The following is an 18421-nucleotide window of genomic DNA, read 5'->3' as shown; positions in this document are numbered from 1 at the left end:
ATGAACGCGCCGGGGGCCCACTCCGGACGTGACCGCTGGGTGGCCGCGCTGTGCTGGGGGAGGGCGCCATTCCTGCACCCTGGCCGCCTGGCGCCAGCTCCCTCCTTTGACCCACTCGCTGGTCCCCGCGTTCACCTCGGGACCCCTCTTCGGCGTTCATCTCCCAAACTAGGCCTCTTGCTGAAATCTGCCTCCGGCCCCCTCCCCTCCCCCCCCAGCGGCACTGCGATCGTGGCCCCCCGCATCGTCCCTGCTATCCCGGGCTAGCTGCGCAAGAAGGAGCCGGCTGAATAAGCAGCGGTGGGAAGGCGGGAGAGACGTGGAGCTGGGGGGACCGAGCACCCGCGGGGGGCACGTTGGCTTGCCAGGGACTGGTCTGCAGTCCTCAGACCCATGGAAGGTTTTATGTGTAGGAGAAAGGTGTGGTGTCGTCCTAGGGTTTTTCCACCGGACACATACACGCACGATCGGTGGCGGGGGCAAGGGTGCGGGTGGGCGGTGCGCAAGCACACCCCACCAGCCTTGACTCCCAGATCTACTCCAAAGAGTTGCTCGCTCTATGACAACAGAAACAAAGAGCCTCAGTTGAATGCCTCCTACACTGCCCAGGAATTGCAGCTCCCGGGGTCTGTCCAGGCGGTCAGGCTGCACAGCCACCAGAGCCAGGATCATGGGACCCAGCGCTGCCCCTCTGTGGCTTCTGCTTCAATTACTCCTGCAAAACAGCTTTATAACCCTGACCCATGTGTGTAAAGGGGTTGGGGAAAGGGGGAGGCTATCAAAAACTAAGCAAAATTAAATCTGCTTTTAAGTCAGCGTTTTGAAAGAAAGGCAGTGAATGTATTGAATCCACATATCTGTGCTTAAAAGCATAAATACATAAACTTATCTCAGGTAAAAGGATGATGGGTTACTAGTGAGGGTTTAACGGTGGCAGGACTATGATGAGGCTGAAGGAGGGGGCCTCATAATTTTCGTCAGTCTTGTCCCTTCCAAAGCCAGCCCAAATAAAAATAATCGATAAAAATTGATAAGACTAATTGAATTCAAAATAACTTTGCTATTATCAATCATTCATATATACAAACTGAGTAAAACAGTGTGCTTTCTATGAAAACAAAGCCTTCTAACAAGCCCCTAGCTGTCCCTTCCAACAAGAGAAATTCAGGCACTTTTCCCCACCCGGCAAACTAAATCAGAAATTGACTGGGGCTGCAAAGTACTGCCTCCATTCTGCTCCTTTGGGGTGGTATCCTGGTGGAGGGCTGTGCTTTCATGGACAGGTGCTAACAGGAGATGCCCCAGGTGTGGGGTTACTGCTAACAGAGGGGCCGTTTGTTTTGCATATGGTGGGGAAGCTCCTGAAGGGTGCTGGCTAGGAGTGGCATGTCATCTAGGTAGCCGAAGGAGAAGCCAATGCTAGGAGAGCTGATTTCCAGATTGGGACTTTCTGGGGCACTCAGAGGAGAGTGCCTGAGCTGGGCCCTGGGGCAAGCAGAGCGAAGGCTTCTGCCATTTCTCCCCAGGAGCAGTCCGGGGCAAGCCCTGGGAGGAAAGACTGTCATGATACTTTACATATTTGTGATTATTGCCTTGGGAAATTTTCAAAACTCCAAAAGCTACCTCCCCCTCCTCCTACCATAGACCTTAAGTGTTAAATGACCTCATTTTGGAGAAGAGGGTGGAAAGTAAGACCTCCACCAGCAATTATCTGGCCTCTGGAAAAATTCCCTACATTGGAAAACATTGAGCTAATTACCTGATGCCTACTCTACGGGAAAATTTGTATTAATGCCTATTTAGCTAAATTTCACCTGTTAGTAAGTTAGAGTGAAAAATAAGCCTTGGGTTGTAACCCCAAATCTATACTTTCTGTCTCTCCTCTGGAACCATGGCGACACATTCATTCACTTGAAAGTATGGAAGGCATTGTGCTAAGCTTTGATACAGCCATAACAAATATGCCATTTCTCAATAATACTACTTTATAGAGAACCTTACGGTTTTTCAAAGGATTTTCATTATCTCGGCTTTCAAAAGAATGTGATAAGATGAGCATAGAACAACTTACAGTCCACAGCTTACAGATAGGCAAACTGAGGCTGAAATAAGTCAGGAGAGCTGCTGATCATCACATGGCTAGACAGTGGCTGGGCGGGACCTGGAACTCAGAGGCTGTACGTACACGCAGCTTCCCACTAGGTCACATTGCTCTGGGCCACTGCATTTTCTTCATAGCTCTAAAAATACAGAGAATTTTAATCCTTATTTTTTTTTGTTTTTGGTTTTTGTTGGTGGTGTTTTTTTTTTTTTTCCTGGTTTATTTTGAAGATACAGGATATTTTAACATGCACACTGACCATTTCTTTCCAACACCCTGTAAGATAGGTTTCTATCCCTACTGCTTTTGAATAAATGAAGAAACAGAAACACAAGCGAATGAAGTTGCTTTGAGCCCCGGAATCTTAGAGCTGAAAGAGACCTCCCAAATCACCTAATCCAGTCTCCTCGTTTTACAGGTGAGAAGACACTTAAGAGATTAAATGGCATGTCAAAGGTTGCCAGGCTATTAAGTGGTATAGATGGAACTTGAAGGCAGGCCTTCTGACCTCTGTTCAAATGTTCTTTCCACTATAACACTAAGTCTTCCACTTCATTTGCCAAGAAGTCAGCAGCAGAGGTCACACATGAGATCTGGACTCTAAACTGCCTCAGTCCATCACCAGCATTCATTGAGCATCTATTGTGTGCAGATCAGTGAACTAAACACCAGCCAGAGCCCTCTGCTCTCCTCCTCTTCTCCCACCTTGGTCCTCAGGGACTATGGGGTTGAATGGCAATTCTGCTTCAGTAAAAATCCATGTGTAATCAGAATTGCCTTGCTTTCCAACATTACGTAAGTCCAGTATCCCAGCTCCTTCTCTCCCCCACTTAAAATTTAAAAAATTTTAAAAATAAAGGTAATGAACTTAAGATCTCACTTAAGTTACCACAGTTGCAACTGTGCCTTGCAGTGCAGGACATGTAGCTAATTATTCATCTAGTTTAAAAAAAGATCTCTATCTAAATTCATTTAGCAACATATCCGCACATTTTATCTCTCTCTGGCTTGCAAAAAGACTGCGTTGCACTTAATATGCCTCGTAGTGGTGGAAGTGGTATTTGGTTAGTTCTAAGGCACTTCATGAAGTAGTTGATTTTGTGGAGGAAAATAGGGGAAGGGAAGGAGCAACATTTGCTGAGATGCTCTGTTACCACATCTACACCTCACCACTACCTTAGACATAGGTGCTATTGTCCCATTTTACAGATGAAAAAATAGAGGCTCTGAGAGGTTAAGTAACTCAACCATGGCCACGTGGCATCCAAATGGTAGAACCAAAATCTGACTCTGGGGCTTGTTGGTTCCAAAGCCTATGTTTTCCCCACAGTAACACACTTATCATGGCCTCTGTGGTTTTGTTTGTTTGAACAACTAATATGTGAACTTAATACAAAAGTGTTGGTTCCAATAGCAAAGACCAGGACTACTAGTATCCATCCAGCAGGGCAGGGCTGGCAGAATATGCTAATTTCCCACCCTGGGAATCTGGGAGCTTCTTAAAGATATCAGTCAAAGGCTTGGGATTTAAAAAAAAAAAAGTGAGTAGGACAGGGGAGCTTCTAGCCAATTTTTCAGTGAAACTCATTTGGGTACATAAGAAATCTGAAAGGCAAGAAGGTGTGTGGGTTGATGTGAGGATGAAATGAGATAATGTTATGAAAACACTTGGTAAATTGGAAAGCACTGAGCAGACGCAGGACTTGTTTTTAAGGTGTTTGGGGGAAACAGAGGATTCAGCAGTGTTGACTGCATCTACTTCAGTTTTTCGCTCATTTCCATCACAGACCACCCCACTTTCTTCCTGGAGTCCCTTGATTGACATTTCTAGCTTTTAGGGGCAGACATCAGAGGCAAGTAGTGATGCGCTGCCTCCTGGCAAGCACTGAGGTCCCAGTGTCCCAGTATCTCCTTTCACACCTTCATGAGCTCCTCCTGTCTTCAGTGCCTCCCAGGAAGTGCCCTGTGGGTTCTGGGCACACAATGAATGAGTGAGACCTGAGAGTATGGGCAAGCCTTCCCATCTTGGCTATTAGGGAACTGACAGTCAGCAACACAAGGCAACCCAGCCTCACCAGACAAAATTCTTCAGGCTTTGACTTACTTTGCTGTTTGTCCTCAGGCAAGTGGCTTAACCTCTCTGTGTCTTAATCTTCTAAAGCAATCAAAGCTAGCAATAGAAGTCGCTTTTTTAGGTCTCAGGGTACTACTAAGGCTGAGAGAAATTGCTTCTATAAATGCTCAAGAGAAAAGCGCTTTGCATCAGGGCTCTGCAGCCCAACATAAAGCCTGGGGTCACTATCACCATGTGCTGTCTCAGGTGGGGCCTCCTTCTTTCCATCCAGAGTCCTTTCACCCCCAAAAGAAGCCAGGGATCTGGCAGCCCATGGACTCTTGCCTTCCCAAATATCAAAGACAGTCAGCCCTGGCTTTTCTTTATTTCTATCAAGGGACCTTTGAACTAAAAAGATTTTTCTAAGGAGGAAAACTCTATGGAATTTTTAGGGTCCAGGCCCTAAAAGAAAACACTTCAACTGGAACCAGTTCAAGGCTCTCATGTCCAATTAAGGAAATACTCACATTCCTGTCCTAGCTCTGGCTCTATCCTGCTTTCTCTCTTTCCATATCCACGACGGAATGCACTTCAACAGCCAGAAAAGAGAGGTCACTATCACCAGGATGCAGATCATAGAGCAGAGGGCTCCTTGGGGTGGGCTGGTACCTTCCCTGAATTAGACAAAGAGCATGGACCACAGAGCAATCCAAACTCCCTTTATACCACTCTGTCTGCATCTCTCCCAATGTCTCCTACAACTCTGGACCGGAGAAACTCCGTCGTATCTGTGGGGTTATGAAAAAAGAGGAAAACATTTACAGTAGTTTCTTGTGAAGAAAAGCACTTTCAGTTTTCTTTTCAAGCATGCAGGATGTCAGCTTGCTTCCTCCCGGGGTGACTGGGTCCCTGCTGACTTCACACCCGTTGCTCCTCTGTGGAGGAGCAAGCCCTGAGTTATGCACCAAGAGCAGCTCCTTCCGAGCACTGAGCACCGTGGCCAACTCCCTGACCGTAACCTGAGCTAACACGAGCTCCTTGGAGTCCCTGGTGTACTTCACACCCACATGGCACTCGGCCTTGGGATCAGATGGCTGGGTCCATATTACACCTCAACATATTACACTCTCAACAACAATTCTAACAGACATTAGCACCTACTGTGTGCCAGACAGGTGGTGGTGTTTCCAAGGAATTGTTTCAGGAGAATTCCTGAAACAATTAGTTTAGGAATTAGTTCTCTCCAATCTCCATCACCCCCAAAACTATCCCAAATAAACACACACTCTGCATGTGTTACCTGCCAGGTCAACACAGCTTTGAGACGAATTCCCTAAATTGCATTGGTGATCCTCCAAAGAATCATAAAACTAAGTAGAAATGGCACATATGCTATGCAAGCTCAGTTTGCAGGTAAGTCCCTGAGCCTCTGCCCTTCTGATGGGATTTGCTACCCCTGAGTTCCTTTTATAAAGAAATGAGGGGCTACCTCTGGTGCTTGGCATGGTGTCAGGCACTGGGGAGACAGGAGACTGAAAGGCCAGCTCCTTCTACTACCATCTGATAACCACTTCAATTGAGGCATGTGGGCATGGCTGGAGATAGTCCTGTCTTGGGCAAAGGGTCAGGGAGAAGGGTGCTGATCTCCAAAACAGAAGTTCTGCAAGGGCAAGGATCGTGTCTGATTTGTGTACCGCTATACCTACACCACCTGGAAGAGTGCCTGGTACACAATAGGCACTCAGTAAATACCTGTCGAATGAATGGAGCAGGAAAAGCCGAAGGGAAAGGATGACAATGTAGCTGGCCTCCAAGGCTGGGCAGAAGCAAGAGAAGGGAAATTCTGTCGACATGACCAGCACAAGCAAGGCTTAGGGGTAGAAGGTGCCAGGGGCATGCTGGGGACTAGGAGTGGGCAGAAGTATCTAGATCTTTGGAGGAGGCAGTGGAGCCTCCCAGGACTCCAAGACTACATGCTACACAAGATAACTAATTGTTAGTAAAGGGCCTCGTGCTCTGCAGAAGGGATCATGTACAGAATTTCCAGCAGAAAAAGTCTGTCACTTCTATGAGCCAATTCAGTCCAGTGTCCCTCACCTCTACACTGTTTGAGCTAATATCAGCATTTCTCTTCCAGCTAGGTGGGAGCTCAGCAGAAGTGTTAAGTAGGTCAAATTTAGTTTATGTGAAATGTGTCTTCTGAGACTTCCCCTTCCCTTCCCCTCTTGTTTCACACTTCTCTTCCACCCACCCTGGGTACCCACTGACCTCAGAAAGCCTGATGGTCCCTTCATAATGGCCTCCCAAGCTCCAAAATCATCCTTTTCTTTTCCATCCTGCAGCTCCCTAAGCTCAAGCAGCTGCCAGGCAAGAGAATTTGATCTGACAAATAAATTCACACTATTGTGAGAATGACATGCAGGCACCATGTCAAAGGCCTCAGAGAAACGGATAAGATGGAGGATCTCTCTGATCCAGGAGGCAGGATGAGGGTTGGTGGCGGAAGCCTGAGGCCAGGCCATGATGAGACAGAGAAAGAAGGGAACTGCTCAGAAAGGCTGGGTTGGGGGCAACCAGTGGGCACTGCATGACATGACTTTCCTCACTGGACACAGCCCTTCTGGGAGGCTCTGATTGGAATCCTTGGCCCCAGCTCTGATGTGATGGCAGCATTTTAATGGATTAACTCCAAAGACTAATGTAAGATGGAAAAATAGGTCTGGGCAAACCATTTCTTCCTTCCTTCCTTCTTACTAAGAAGGAACAGTGCTTCAGAGCAAAGGAGACTCCTCCAAATTGGCTCCCAGGTGCCCAGCGCCCAGGTGTGCACCAGCAGAGATGGTCCTGGCCCCACTGCAGAAGTCATGTGTGAGCCTGAGCAAAAGCTGGTGACAAGTCATGACAGTGAGAAAGGCAAGTGCCTTTTCATATGCTTGAGGAAGCCTCAGGGGTGGCAGAGGCTTACAGCAGGGTTTCAGAGTCTGGGTAGCCTCTGTGACCAGGGACCCAGGCCAAAGCCCTTGGCAGCCTTCCTACCACCTGAACAGAAGGCAAGAGAGTGCCACAAACACTGCTTCTGTGCAGGTGGTCCACCACAGCCACTGTGACAGCTACTGCCACTGCCAGGACAGCCCACCACCACAGTAGCAGCCAGACCCCTGCAGGCAGACCACCATACACTCAACTGCATTGACACAAGATGAGTCACCAGTGGAGCCTATAGACAGAGGAGGAAGTCTTTCTCTTCAAATCCCACTCTAGAGTAATAGAAGTCACAAACAACTGCTCTATCATATGACCAGACATCAATGTAGAGATATTAAAAATATGAATAAACAAGAAAGCATGACATCACAAAAGGAATACAGTAATTCTCAAGTACCAGGCCCCATACAGAAGGAAATGACTGAAAAGCATTTCAGAACCCAGTGAGCAGCAGGTGTGACACATTTTGAGCTCAGGCAGAGTGGTGACACTATTGCCCTCAACTACTAAGGATGGTGGGACAGCTGCCCACCCACACCTCGTGACCTTCCTGATGGCATTTGCCCTGGGTGGGTGACTTCAGAGGTGCGGCCACCACAGGAACCTTGTCTTGCACTTCCCAGCTGCCCTGAGTTAAGCACTGGGCTTTCTAGTTCATTCTCATCAAGGCCTCCTCTTAGGAGAGGAAAACCAGAAAGAAGGATGGTGATGCTCCCGAACCTGTTTTCTAACCTCATTCTTTAATGCTCCTGAGGTCATTACTGAAATAATCTAAAGCACTCTGTGTGTTTGAATCTTCCTGAGGATGGGAAGGCACTCCTAGCCAACTTCTCTTTTTCATCTGAGGGTGGTTGCAGAGTATACCAGTAGAAGTGTTGACTCTTTGCTTCCAGGTCCATGCTAGAGAAGGTACCTTCACACACACACACCCCAGTTTTATTCCCATTGTATCGCCTTCATCACCAGGACCCTAACCTTTCCCAATGCTTTCTTAGTTCTCCACTTAAAAAGAAGAAAATATAGACTAATAGGTTACACACCAGATATGGCATTGCCTGGCACTCTTAATAAGAGAACCAACAGTTCATTTCACTTGTCAGCCCTCAGTTTAGTCATCTGTAAAGTGGGCCTGATATTTCCTGTCCTCAGCTTATGGCACAGTAAAGGTACCCTAGTGACAAGCCCCCAGCTTCTTTGGCAGAAAGGTGTAGTATTAAATTATTTTCTATTAGACCTGCTCAAAGATGAGCAGCAAAAGAAGGGAAAGTGAAACCCACATTAATAATTTTATTTTGTTGTTTGTTAACGGGAAAACTTACCAAAGGCAGCAAAACCCTTTCTTGGTTTCTGAGAAAGAGAGGCCAACCCAGTTCTCTTAGAAGAGAACGATGACAAATATAATAGCTGATATCCCATCTCTCCCTCTTCTCAGCACCTTTTTTGGAGTATTTGCATTGGGCCTCCCCCTTGCCATCAACTTGGCTACCAGGACACATGTCTGTGAGCTGTCACATCTACATGGGAGTTCAGTGAGGTTATACTCACCCCTGCTGGCAGATAGGTGGTCCCCACCTTCACAGCCTGCCCTTCTATACACCAGAACATGGGCACTTCCTCTGGCAATCGTACAGCTATTTATTTGTTCGAGAGGAACATTGAGAAATACCCTGGCATTGAGTGCCAAGTCACCCAGCTCTTCTTTTGTTCTTGGGACCGCCACATGTCCACACAAGTGCATACACTTACGTTCCAGGGGCATCTCAGCAGTTGAACAAGTTCTCTGTTTTCTGGGTCTAAGCTGGGGAAATAACACTGCCCTCAATCCAAATAGAAACAGAAGCTTCTCATCCAATTGACATTGTTTTACCACTGTTTGTTTGTGTTTGGGTATTTCTCACAAGCAGTGACAAACAGAACACCTCCCAGTGACTTCGGGGAAACATGTGTGAGGGGCAGGTGTGTTCCCAGTATATCATTATCTTCTTTCCATAGTGACTGGTGTGAAGAGGAGCTGCAGGGGGCATCACATGATAGGACTGTGCACCAGGGATTAGTATCTGCTAGTGAGAAAGGAGGGGGGTAGGGAGGTCAGTAGGGGGATGCTGCAACGGCCCAAGAGGGAGTGGGGGGTGCAGAAGATGGTGAGAAGCAATGCATAGATAGGTGGGAGTGGAAGGGAGAGGGAGTTGGGAAGGCTTGCAGTTCTTGAGCTTAGGTGGTGGGAAAACTGGCATCATCAGCTGGAAAAGCAAAGTCAAAACAGGTTTGGTTTGGGGAGAAGAAGGTCATGTCTGGTTTAGACAGATGCCGCTTCCAGGCACTGGCCGTGCATGGAGTGGCAGTTGTGGCTCCTGGTGTTGTCACAGCATCCATGCTAGTTGCTCTTGGGTCCACGGTGGCTAAGGCTTTTGTTCTAAAGATCATGTGTCTGACAAGTCTGTGCCATGGAGCCTGGGCTCTGCTGCAGACTGGATTCTCCAGGGTAGATGCTGAGACAGGGCTCGGGATGAGCACCTACAAAGGCAAGGGGAGGAAGCAGGCTTGGGCAGAGAGAGAAGTCTCATTGAGATGCATGCTCCACAGATCATGGCCAACCCGTGGGGAGCTTTGGAGCAAATACTACCTGTCAGAGTAACCTGCCTTGGGACAAAATGCCTGGGCCTTTATCCCCCTGCCTCGCTCAGTCTACAGTGTGGGCTGTCCTGGAAGGGCATGACCTTGGGGAAGGCAGACCCTGAAGGACCTGACAGCTGGAGGCGGCCTGCTGACCCCACACCACAGGTGGGGATCTGGGGTGGTGCATTTCATGTCTTCCACAGACCCCAAAGCTTGCAGCCTTGCTTCATGGCCTCTTTAGATGCCATGCATTGCAGAGCTCTGCAGCTGGGAGAATCCTCAGGGAAGGGACAGATTAGATGCTACTTCTACTTCTCCATTTTGCAGGTGACAGAACCAAGGCCCACAGGGAGGAGTTGCTTTTCCTAAGTTCCAATAGTCAGTGAGTGGCGAACCCAGGACCAACGCTAGGTTCTTCTGGCTCCTTGGCCTCTGCTTGACCCAAGAGAGGAGACTGTTCTGTGCCCAGTGGGTCATGAAAGGAAGACTATGGCTCCTGACCTATGGATGGGCTATGTGTTGTGCCCCCTCTCTTCAATGTCTGCAGGTTTTCTGCAAGCCCTGGGGATTACTCCCCAAAGCATTGAGTGAGACCAACACAAGACCTGGGGAGGAGACTGAATTCAGATTCCTAGAGGGCCCATCAGATTCCCAAAGCAGTTCCTTTCCTTTGGTTTTTATTTTGGGATTTAAGCCAGCCAAGCAGGAGTCATTCAGGAGTCTTCCATAATTGCTCTTGCTGGACCGGGTGTTGGCACAGCCGTCAGCCTGCACTGGCAGTACTATGGAAACATCCCATGAAACTCCCTATGGGGTTTGCTGTGGGGCTGTTGTTGAGGACACTCTTCATGACATTCCATTGTGTTGTCTTATTCTTCCTTATGAGCCCCCATGGGGGTCCTGGCATTGGGAATAGACGTGCTTCTCTGAAGCAGCTGCTCTGTTTTTCACATCACAGGCATAGTTGATGCTGTACATACTTTGCATGAACTTTTGCTTTACAGGTTAGGAAGTCAGAGCTTGATTTGAAAATACCTTCTTCCAAGTGTGCAGGACCTCACGGCACACAATAAGGCAGCAGCCACACTGGACCTCGTCCTCTTTCACCTTTTATTTTCCCTTCCTTTCATATTGCCTCATGTTGTCTTTTTAAACATCAATCTACTTTGTGTGGTTTTTGTAAATTCGAATACTTTCTGGAATGATGTAATATGTAAACAAGATTAAATATGCTTTTTCGGGGGCCCTTCAATTTGTCTTGGGAATTGCCACTCTGAGCATTTTCTTCTGTGGAATAAATTCCCAGGGATGGAGTTGCTGTGGACTTCCAGGAGGGCCTGAACTTGGCCTCTCCACCCTACAATCAAAATCATGGCAGTGACTGGCACCAGTAGGGATGAGGTTAGAATGTTAATGGAGTCCTGGGGCAGCCTGAGTTGTTGAGTGGTCACCAAAGTTCAGGTCTTCAAAAGGTCTGAGGGGAGAGTCCCACTGTTCCCATTTTTCCCTAGTGCAGTGCATGGCCGGATCAGCCAGGATCCCTCCCTGTGATCCAGACATGATGCAAGTTTATACCTGGAAGCTGCCTGGTTTTGCACAGGAGCATCGTAGTTCTTGGAGGTATGTAAATATCTCCAGGTGGGTCAGTCTGGTTGTAATTGCCTTCACTTTGGTATTTGCACAAGCTGGGGCAGTTTTTGTTGTTTCTTTGTTGTTGTTGTACTCTTGCATTCCTGAATGGCTCTTAGGAGGCATTCTTTCCCAGATAACACATCAAAGCAGCTCCTCCTGGTATTAAGAATTTTCCCTAACTGCATGTCCTTGGGGTGAACACAGCACCAGAGGGATTTGAAAACCAGACTTGTCCACCTTTCTGGTAACTCTTCTCTTTTGAAACCAGGGCTTCCTAGGCCAAACATGGATACCAGGATCCCTGAATTCCTGTGCTCAGCCCTGATGCTACTGTACAAAAGGAATTACTCATTCCCAGGTGTTGAGAGGGCCAATCGCCACAAGCAGACTACGCCCATCTCTACTGCAGGGTGTTTATTATCCTTTGTCTTGGGGTTATTTCAGATCACTGGGGAGGGAGGGAGGGTAGCAATGAAATCTTTTAAAAATGACATGTGTGAAGCATGAATTAACCTCTCAGCATCAGTTTCCTTGCCTGCCAAGGAGGGGGTGGAAATAATAATACCCACCAGGCAGAGGTGGTGTGAAGAGTTAAAGAGATAGATGACACAAAACACCTGGTACAGCACCCATAACCTGTATCAGTGCTCCTTAAATGGTAACTATTTTGACTGTGTAAAATGCATACAGTCATCTGAACAATAAGACTTTGCTAATTCAAAATGTGGGTCCACAGACCAGCACCATCGGCATCACCAGCAACTTGTTAGAAAGGAAATTTCTTGGCCATTCCACCTGCTGAATCAGAACCTGTATTTTCTTTCTTTCTTTTTTTTTTTGAGAACCTGCATTTTAGTGAAAGTTCCCATGTGATAATACGCACAGTACAGTCTGAGAATCATCGATTAAAGATACAGGACTTTTATCTTCAAATCTGGTGGCTTCGATGGCATTTTTCTTGGCATCCCACAGACAGTCAGTAAATGAGTCGTCAATCAAATTAAGGCAATATTTACCTTACACAGTGTGCTCCCGGGCCAGGCTGGCTCCAGAGTGGCTCTGGCCAGCCCGAGGCTCAACCTGCTCACCTGCCTCCCGCAATCACCTGCTCTGCTGGTGGCCCAGGCTCCAGGGAGATTGCGGGCTCCTTGTTTACTGGGCAAGCACAGATAAGGTTTCTCACAGCCCCACCTGAGTGCCTGTGCCAAGGTAAACTTGCCTTCCAGAATCGCTCCCTGACTGGAAAATGTGTCAGTCTATTTATTTCTCACTCCCACTGGAAAAAAGGTGGGGGGGGGAGTGGTTGGTCATGATGTCATTCTTTCCACGGAACTTCTCAGAGGCATCGCATTTCACGGTGACTTCCAGGCACCGCTTTTGTTTCTTTGCACAGGACATGAACAGAGCGGGCAAAGAGCACAGGTTTCTCTTCCTTCTCCCACCACCCCGCCCGTCCTCCATCTCCTGCTGAGACTTCCACTCCCTGGGGGTCTTGCAAGCAGCCCTGAAATGGAACCTGGAAGCCGAGAGGTGTGGGGAGGTTTTCTTGGCATTTCTCCCGGAGGTGAACTGCAGCGGGGACAGCAGTGGCTGGGTGGTGGCGTGGAGGGTAGGGCTGGCCCAAAAGGGTCAGGGAAGGGACTCCTGGGAGGCCATGGCTACCGCTTTAAGACATATGAGAGAATTGGGAATGAAGGATGAAATGACCTTTCAAGCCCATCCAATGAGTTGGCAACAGTTGCATTCATCAAAATTCCTGTTCGGATTTCTTGGAGGAAGAGCTAAGACTTCGTGGTTGGTTTCTGGCTCCCATAGCCGCTGGGAGCTGCTGGAGGCTAGCAGACAGCTCTGGAGGAAATCTGGACTCAGGCTGGGAGAGTGAGCCTGTCCTTCCTTCCCCTTATGAGATGCTCCTGTAGTTCCCCACAGCTTCCATCCCAAATCGGAGGAACTTATAGAGAAAACAAAAATTACTGAGAGGCGCTTTGCACAGGCTAATAAACAGAATGTACTGTGAACAGAGAAATAGAATTAACTCAGTCCAGTTTAAAAAGTGTTGAAAAAATATTTTGGTAATATTTGAACATGTAGATAAAATCAGAGACTGATACGCTGAACACCTGTGGACCCGTTTCCCAGCTGTATCAGTTAAGGTAGATGTAGTTGTGCTGTGGTAACAAGCCAACCCCAAATCTCAGTGGCTGAAAGCAACAGAGGTTCATTTCTCACTATCCTCCTGTCCTCCACGGGTTGCCTGGGGTGTCATGCTTGCTTAGGGACTGCGGAGGGGGAAGTTTTGTCTCTGTGCTGCCATGTTGGCCCAAGCTTTTGGGCGCTGGCTCAGGCGGCCAGAAACACGACTCGCTTCCACCCAATGTCATTGGCCCAGGCAAGTCTCTAGGCCACCCTGCTTCAGAATGGATGGGCAATGCAATGCTACCGTGCACCTGGAAAGCAGAGAGCCGGCAATATTGCGTGAGTAGTGTTGATGACGGCCACGTCAGCTTCAGCAAATATTAACATATTGCCCCATTTGCTTCATGTCTTTTCACTTCAAAGAGAGTAAATGTTAGAGACACAACCGGGTTCCCCTCTGTACTCCACCCCATCCCATTCCCTTCCTGCAGCTCCCAGAGCTAAGCACCATTTTGAATTCAGTGTTAATCACCCTCATGCATGTTTTTATATTTTTACTACATTTTTATGTATCCACAAACATTATAAAGTATTATTATGCAGGCTTTTAAACTTTATATACAGTATTATAATTTTTAATAATACTATATATTATATAGTATGTAATCATATACTGTATGTAGTGTTATAATCTTCTGCAATGTGCATTTCTCCTTTAGCATTACAATTGTGAGATCTTTATCTATGCTGACACATGCTGTGTTGTATTCCATTATATAACTATAGTACAATTTAGTTATTTATTCTCTTGTTGATGGACATTTAGGTTGTTTCCAGTGCTGCAGTAAACACCTTAATATGTGTCTTTTTGATTCTGTATGCCTAAGAGTGCAATTTCTGTACATGATCACCTTCAACTTTAGTAGTTATTGTCAAATTGCTCTCTGGCATGCTTGTGTCAACTTACAATCCCAGTAGCAGTGAACAAGACTCCTCCATAACTTAACAGCTCTTTCCCAACACCTGGCGTTGGCTGGCATACATTTTTGATGATCTGGTGGGTGTGAATGATATTTCATTGTTGTTTTAATGTGTATTTCTTTGATTAATAGTGAGAGTGAGCATCTTTTATATTTTTATTGATCTTCTGGGGTTCTTCTACAAATTGATAGTTTATATTCTTTGCCTATTTCCCCCCATATGTTGTCTTTTTCTTATTAATTTGAGAGATTTATTAACATGTTATATTCATTGCAAATATCTTCTCCCAGGCTATTGCTTGTTTTTTACTTGGTTACGGTGGCCTTTGTCATGCAAAAGTTAATTTTAATGTAGTCAAAATTACCAATTTTTTGTGGTTCCTACTTTCTGTGTTTTTAAAAATGAAATTCTTTATCTTATGGCTGCGAAACTTTTCTATCTCTTCAATATGTGTTTTTAAGGTTTTACTTTTTTTTAGTTCTTTAATCCACTGGGATTGATCACGCAGACATCTACTTTTGTATTTTCCGTGTGGACAAATGTTTTTCCTAGCACTCATTAATCAAATAGACCACCGTTTCCACACTGATCTGTAACATCATCTCTGCTCTGTATTGTTCCCAAACATGGGTGGGCCAGTGGCTGGGCTCCCTGCTCTGCTCTATTAGTCTCTTCTTGTGCCCATACTACATTGTCTTCTTTACTAAATATTTTGATAAGAAATCTTCATATCTGGTAGGGCAAGTTCTTCCACCTTGTGCTTTTTTTTTCTCTTTTTTTTGGTAGCTGGCCAGTACAGGGATCCAAACCCTTGACCTTGGTGTAACCAACACTACAACCAACTGAGCTAAACTGCCAGCCCCACCTTGTACTTTAAAAAAATTGTTTCTCAGTTATTCTTGGCCCTTTACTCTTGTAAGGGAATTTTGGGATCAGATTGTCTAGTTCCAAACAAAACAAAAACCCATGCTGGACTTCAATTGAAATTTTATAGATTAATTTGGGAAGAATAGACATTTTCATGATTTTTGAATCTTCCTTTTTGTCCATTCTTTTTTATGTGGTATGTGCTGATGATTTCAAAGCCCTGTATAAGAACCCCAATTTCCCCCTCTTCTCCTCTCTCCCACCCTTCTCACTTTGACTCAATGTTACTTACTTCCCATTTCTTGTTGTAGCTTCAATGTCTTTTCTTGTAGTACCATCCATCTCTTTCAAAAGTCTCCTAATTCTTCCAGCTCTTCTTGGAGCACAAAGGTAAAACCCAGGCACACATCATAATGATAAAATGGGAAGGGAGAGAGTTCTGGCAGTCTCCTGTGAGGAGATACGATGGCGTCGTTACATATGAGGGTACATGATAATCTTTTCTGAGCTTCAGGACATAGTATGTGTCATAGTTAACAGCCCAGCCTGCTGGGTTTGAATCCCAACTGTATTATTTACCAATTCTGATCTTGGACAAATTAATTTACCTTCTGTGCCTCAGTTTACCCTTTTGTAATGTAGGAATGAAAATATTATCTCATAGTATAATTGTGAGAAATAAATGAGTTAATGTATGTCAAGTAATTGGGACAGTGCCTGACACATTGCAGGTGCCTTATATGTGTTATCTATTATTGTCACTACTGAGATAGGATATCCAAGACACACTGGAAATATGGTTAATTTGAGAGTTCAAACTAGATAAAGTCAGAGAAATACCAGACAAAGAACCTGCTGGTTAGCATTGATCTATCTTCTCATTAAGCAGAAAGGTACCATCAATATAGTTGGTTTAATCATTAGTGATTCCTAATGGTGCTCGTTTAGTGTTAACCATGTTGTAAATTTCACAGAATCAAAGAGTTCAGGGTTGGATGGTGCCCAAGGTAATCCAGTCCAATTTCCCATCTCATCCTTGGAACCTCTTAAAGTAAAGGTTTTATAGAAAAGCAAGATTTTTATGAGATAAGATCAGAAAAGCAGGAATATTGAAAGAACATCAGAGTTACTTAAAAACTAATACTGAAAAGATGGTAGAAAATAATATGAATCAATACAGTTTCAAAGGTTGCTGGCAGTGGCCACGTAGAGAAGCTGAAAGTCAGTAGAGCTGATAGCCTCTAGCTCAGGAGAGAGAGGCTTATCCAGGAAAAAGTCTGTGTCTTGGAAACCAGAGTATTTCTCAAGATTCTCCAATGGAACAGATCCATCCCTGCTCCCTACCACCAGGCTGCCAGGGGATCTGACATTCCCACCATGGTGTCCCCTGTGGGTAAAACCTTGGATGCCCCCACTAAGAGGACATGTATATATCTCAGGAGGAGTAAGCCCATGCCATCCAGGAGACCCATAGATTGAATTTCTTGGTTTAGGCCCAGCTGAGAGCAGGGTTATAAGGTGTAGATGGAGCAAAGGAAGTTCTGCTGGGCAGAGGGGAAGGGAATGCTCCGGCCGTGGGGCCCTGTTAAAAGCAGGGGACACCAGAATGGAGACTTAATGGGACTAGTGGAGGGGAAGGTGGGGGAGGAGTGGGGAAACACAGGATGAGGGCGTGGAGGGAGGTGTGGGAGGGCGGCCAAAGAGTGGGTGGAGCCACCAACATGGGGGTGCTTCTCCCTTCGGCTGAAGACTGGCTCTGGCCACCAAGAGTTATTTTCCAAAGATCTGCATGGCCACTGGCCTGTGGGGAATCTTGCCCCATGTAAGGAAGCAGGATTAAATGAAGGACTCCACATCACCATGTGGGATTGTCCCTCGGAACCTCATACTCCAGGGGTGGAGGTTCCCATGTGCACTGCAGGACATCCCTGATGAGAGTGGCACTTCACCTTGTGTGGCTCTGCATATTTACAGAGCACTGAGACATCTCTTTTGCTTCTCCTGACACCCCAGGGCACCAGACATGGCAGTGTTATTTTCCCTAAGTTATGGAGAAAAAAACCCTGAGGGTCAAAGAAAAGGACAAGGAGTCAGACTGGCTTTATATCAGGATCCTCACAGCTGTCAGAATGGAACATCAGGCTGGATGGAGAGCCGGCTGAGGACATGGCAGGCACTTACCCCAGGTCATTATCTCAGGACTAAGCTGGGCTGGCTGCCCGCCACAGGTTCTCACTCCCACGGTGGGGGGGGTGAGGATCTGCTAAAGGGGCTGCCCACCCCTCGCCCTTGATAGGGGTCATGGGCCTGGGTGGGGGCGCACTTTACAGTCATGAGCTTGGTTTCTGCCCTGGCCCCACAGCACCTCCTGCTCCATCCCTGCGGCCACCTCACGCCTCCATTCTCTCAGATCATTCATTCATTCATTCATTCATTCATCACACAGTGGGCACTGATGCACCAGGAACACAGAGACAAAAGAGGACCCTATACCTTCCTTTCACAGTGTGGTGGAGGGAGCAGTACTTAAACAGACTAGTGCAAGCAGATGTTAACTGTCTTTTCATAAAGGGAAGNGGGAAGGGAATGCTCCGGCCGTGGGGCCCTGTTAAAAGCAGGGGACACCAGAATGGAGACTCAATGGGACTAGTGGAGGGGAAGGTGGAGGAGGAGTGGGGAAACACAGGATGAGGGCATGGAGGGAGGTGTGGGAGGGCGGCCAAAGAGTGGGTGGAGCCACCAACATGGGGGTGCTTCTCCCTTCGGCTGAAGACTGGCTCTGGCCCCCAAGAGTTATTTTCCAAAGATCTGCATGGCCACTGGCCTGTGGGGAATCTTGTCCCATATAAGGAAGCAGGATTAAATGAAGGACTCCACATCACCATGTGGGATTGTCCCTCGGAACCTCATACTCCAGGGGTGGAGGTTCCCATATGCACTGCAGGACATCCCTGATGAGAGTGGCACTTCACCTTGTGTGGCTCTGCACATTTACAGAGCACTGAGACATCTCTTTTGCTTCTCCTGACACCCCAGGGCACCAGACATGG

This window comes from Galeopterus variegatus, unplaced genomic scaffold, assembly GCF_000696425.1.
Source record: "Galeopterus variegatus unplaced genomic scaffold, G_variegatus-3.0.2 Scaffold1812, whole genome shotgun sequence".
Classification (NCBI taxonomy): domain Eukaryota; kingdom Metazoa; phylum Chordata; class Mammalia; order Dermoptera; family Cynocephalidae; genus Galeopterus; species Galeopterus variegatus.
The sequence above is the reverse complement of the archived record's forward strand: the minus strand, read 5'-3'. Positions refer to the sequence as shown.